This window comes from Triticum dicoccoides, chromosome 5B, assembly GCF_002162155.2.
Source record: "Triticum dicoccoides isolate Atlit2015 ecotype Zavitan chromosome 5B, WEW_v2.0, whole genome shotgun sequence".
Classification (NCBI taxonomy): domain Eukaryota; kingdom Viridiplantae; phylum Streptophyta; class Magnoliopsida; order Poales; family Poaceae; genus Triticum; species Triticum dicoccoides.
This window is the reverse complement of record NC_041389.1, coordinates 58229422-58234171: the sequence shown is the minus strand read 5'-3', so window position 1 is coordinate 58234171 and position 4750 is coordinate 58229422. Positions and strand designations below refer to the sequence as shown.

At 52.4% G+C, this 4750-nt stretch overlaps 1 pseudogene; it reads left to right on the top strand.

The window, feature by feature from the left end:
* Positions 1-1811, top strand: part of LOC119309049 — a 7126-nt pseudogene extending 5315 nt beyond the window's left edge.
* The last annotated feature ends 2939 nt before the right edge of the window (positions 1812-4750 follow it).

Genomic DNA, 4750 nt, shown 5'->3' with positions numbered 1-4750 from the left:
GTTGATGAAGATAGCTCCAACGGTGAATTCCTAGTCTGACAAGGTATCAAAAATAGCTCTAGATTAGATTGTTGTGGAACATGGGTTGGTGACGGTGAAAAAATTGCTCAATAAATCTTTTTGGAGGTTTCGAGAGATTATAAAGGCATAGTATCGAAACTTGATGAACATGGCCGAAGAGAAACATGTGGGTTGTTGTGGCCGCGGGCAACAATGACGCCTTGTGGGCTTCGTCTCCTCCCTGGAGGCATTGTCATGGCCATGTCCATCCCCTGATCAGGCACCGGGGGAAACCTTAGGCTCGGTTTGCCGGGCCATGCAGCGTTGGCGCCATGGCGTCGTCCTCTCCTTGGAGATGCTGCTTGGGTGCTCAGGGTGTCTTCCGGAGGAGTAGCTGGTGTGGGTTGCCTCTTTTGCCTCGGCGGCGAGGCTTGGGGTGCCGTGTTGTCATGTGTTGGTTGGTGTTGTGAGCATGGGCATCCGGGATGCAATGCACTCCATCTTCGGCGCTTATTTGTGATGTCTTCCCCGAGTCAGGCTAGCTCCTTCTGTCCACTTGTCGATCTCCTAGGTGCTAAGAGTGTAGGGTGCGTTGATCTAGTTTGGTTTGGAGTTTTTGCATGCTCCAATTGAGAAACAATAAAAAAAATCCGTTTCTCAAAACTCAATGTGATTTTTACAACTCTTTGCCTCGAAACATTGCCTTAATTTATTCAAAAAATAATAAAACATTGACTTATTATAAATTTTCGAGCAACTTGGCAAACCTTTGTTTTTTGAGCAACTTACAGTAAACTTACTAGTATTTGTTTCATTGTTTGTACTGTTATTACATACGTATGTTTGCAGACGAGAGCTGCTTGACGAACGGACACCTGAGTAGAACGGTCATCGACTGGATCCCGGGCATGCCGCGGATCAGCCTCGGAGACACCTCCAGCTTCGTCTGCACGACCGACCCGGACGATTTTGGCCTCCGTTTCAACATCGTGGAGGCCAATGGCTGCACCAAGGCCGGCGCGCTCATCCTCAACACCTTCGACGACCTAGAAGCCGACGTCCTCGCCGCTCTCCGCGCCGAATACCCGCGCATCTACACTGTCGGTCCCCTAGGCCCCCTCCTCAACCACCACCTAAGGCCAAGTGACGACGACACCTCCGGCTCCGCCAGCGGCCTGGGCCTGTGGAAGCAGGACAGCGAGTGCCTCGCGTGGTTGGACACGCAACAACCGGGCTCCATCGTGTACGCCAACTTTTGCAGCCTTACGGTCCTCTCCACCGACCAGCTCGCCGAGTTCGCGTGGGGCCTCGCCACCAGCGGCCAACCGTTTCTCTGGTCCATATAGGACAACCTCGTCCCCGGCGCTGGCGCCGACGCTGGCTTGAGCTCACTGCCGGCGGAGTTCGTCGCGGCGACTGCAGGGCGGTGCTTCCTGACCACGTGGTGCCCGCAGGATCAGGTGCTAGGGCACCCGGCCGTGGGGTGCTTCCTGATGCATAACGGGTGGAACTCGACCTGCGAGAGCGTGGCTGCCGGAGTGCCGATGGTGTGCTGGCCGGGGTTCGTCGACCAGTACACCAACTGCAAGTACGCCTGCGAGGTGTGGGGTGTGGGCGTCCGGCTTGACGACGAGGTGAGGAGGGAGCAGGTGGCTAGCCACGTCAGGCATGCGATGAAGGCGGAGGACATGCGGGGGAGCACGGCTGGGTGGAAGGTCAACGCGGAGGAGGCCGCGGCGCCCGGCGGGGTGTCCTGGGAGAACCTGCGGAGTATGGTCAAAGAGCTCGGCTCTGTCAATGCTGAAGCTTGAGGAGTTTGACTAATCGATGAGGATCTTTTATCGGGGTCAGTCCGGCTCCGTCTGCAACTGCATCGGTGATGCCAATAAAGTATTCCCTGTAAGCCACTGCTCGTACCCTATTCACTTACTTGGTAACTTGGTAGTATTATGAGTATGGCTGGTTTCCGAGCAGGACAGGACAGAGAGAGCGGTTGGATGGATGGATGGAAACGATCTTGTGGAGACGCGCTCGCGTGCACTGAAACCAGCGAGTCGATGGATGGCATGCTTCCTTCCCTTGCATTCCCTTTTCTTCTTCTTCTTCTCTTCTAAGGCCCTGTTTGGTCCTAGGATTTTTTTTAGTCCCATGTCCCTAAAAAGTCCCTATCTTTTTGGTTCCTGAGACTTATAAGTCCCTACAAGACCATATTATAACTATAAGTCCATATAAGTCCCTCCTTGAGAGTCTTATTTCATAAGTCCCAACTGCCCACTTTAAGTCCCTATAAGTCCCTCCTATTTGATTTAGATGGGACTTATAGGGACTTTTTTAAGTCCCTAAGCCAATAAGTCCCTGGAAACAAACACCCTTTAATTCTCTTCTCCGTTGCGAGCGAGCGCAAACACCACATCTTCTCTTTTTTTAATTTTCCCCACGACACCAACCTCTCCTACTTCCCATGCCGGCGCCGGCGACGGCGAGGAGACCTCAATCGCCTGCCATAGCCTCACGCTGCCATCCGCGCGCGAGTCCTCAAGCCTCACGGTCCCGGACCACCACCCAATCGACCGACCAACACGGCCGCTGTCGATTCAGACTCGAATTCCGAGCCCGAGCCAGGCAGCAACCTTTCTCCCATTCTGCGCGTCGCCGTCTCCCACGTGAAGCTCGACCGTCGCCGTTGCCCGACCTTTCAGAAATCCACCTACCGCGGAGGGGGCCTAGCTAGTAGCTACCTTCCCCGGTTCCGGCCATGGTGATTTCGGTCGACGGAGCCCGTACCCCAAAAGCCACCGCCACAGCTCCCATCCCAACCTCTCCCTCCGGGGGCCGTACATACCACGCCGTGGCCGTGAACGTCCATGCATGCATGTGCATGTGCTCCATCGGCGCCCAAGACGTACGGCGGCGACAATCGTTCTCCCAACTGCACACGTCTACGCCGGCGATGGTGCCAGCCGCGCGCACCTAGTGCACGCTACTGTGATGTGATCGGCGACCAAAACGGCACCATATGGATCGTTGCCACCCTGATTATTAATTTCACTCAACCAACAGCCAAGGAATCGTTGGTGGTCTTCCCTGCCTCCGGCATGGCTCCGCCGTGGCCGTGGCCCCATCTCCTCCTCCTCCTCCTCATTCGGAAGGAATCTACATGCCATCGGCGGCTCCACCTCCAGCCGGACCTCCCTCCCCGCCGTTCCGCACCCTCCCGGACCACCACGTCCGCCGTCGACTCCAGCCGGTTCGAATTCCGAGCAAAGCAGCAACCTTTTCTCCCATTCCGCGCGCCGACATGACATGAAGCTGACCGGTAATCGACCACGGCCACGGTCTACTCACTCCTCGACGGGGTCAAACTCTCAGGGTTCTCGACTCATAAATCCACCCGCTGCGGAGGTTCCCCAGTTCCGGCCATGGCGATTTGGTTGCCACCGTCGGACGCCTCCGGTGCTCCTCCGTCGTTCGTTCGACTCGACCTCCGAGTTCGGTGAACGGAGCACGTACCCCAAAAGCCACCGCGCGCAAGAACTCCCAACCTCTCCCTCCGGTCGGGGGACCGTACATACCCCGCCGTGCACGTCCATGCATGCATATGATGCATGTGCTCCATCGGCGGCGAGAATCGCGATCGATGTAAACCAACCTGCAGATCGAGCCTGGCTAAGGAATTGTCGGTGTGCCCGTACGTCTTTCCCGCGTCCGGACGGCGGCATGAACTAATGGCTCCTCCGTGGCACCATCTCCTCCCCGGCGGCCCTCTGATGAATCGTATCGTACATCAGCGATCCATCTCCAAATCTAATAATCTAATCAAACCTACAGCTACAGTAGCACACACATGCACACGCGCCCGAGAGAGAGATACGGGATTTCTATTCTTCTACTGTATTAAAAAGTCTATTTTGTACTTCCTCGGTTTCTTTTTAAAGTTTGACTACTTTTGTAGGAAAATATATCAACATTCGCACTATAAAATCAATATTATTATATGCATGATGAATTCATTTTCATAACATATAACTTTAGAATAATAGATGTTGATATTTTTTTGCTATAAAGTTAGTCAAACTTTACAAAGTTTGACTTTGACCAAAACTTATATGCAAACTAAAGAGAAACACAGGGAATACTGTATTGTATATAGGATCGGAAGCCGTATGTTTGTCGCGAGATTCGTGTATATATATGTGTGTTTTGCTACTTGCCCGTTAGTGCGAACTACTCCCTCCGTCCGGAAATACTTGTCATCAAAATGGATAAAAGGGGATGTATCTAGATGTATTTTAGCTTTAAATACATCTATTTTTGTCAATTTTGATGACAAGTTTTTTTCGTACGGAGGGAGTATATACTCATATAAGTTGATTCGAATTTGGATGGTAATCATAGCTAGCGGCTTACTACTCCCGGTCGTCCCCCGCTGCGTTTGCTACTTGATTCCCACGATCTACAATCCCCAAGCTGACGCCAGCGAATGAGAGGAAGGAAGTTGATGCTACGGCCAGGTGCAGGGTGGAGGCGTCTTGGCCCTCACCTCCCGTGAAGTTCTAAAAAACTGAAAGTTTAAGAGTTCAAACTGTTGAAAGTTGAGGTTTCAGATTTTTCAACATTCTTAAAGTTTGAAAGTCTAAAAAGTACTCCCAAAAAAATATCCCGAGAGTTTGACATTTCCAACTGAATTTTTGTTAAGTTGCCACAAGCATTTTTTGAAGTGTACGCATGGATTTTTGAAACATGTCAAAAG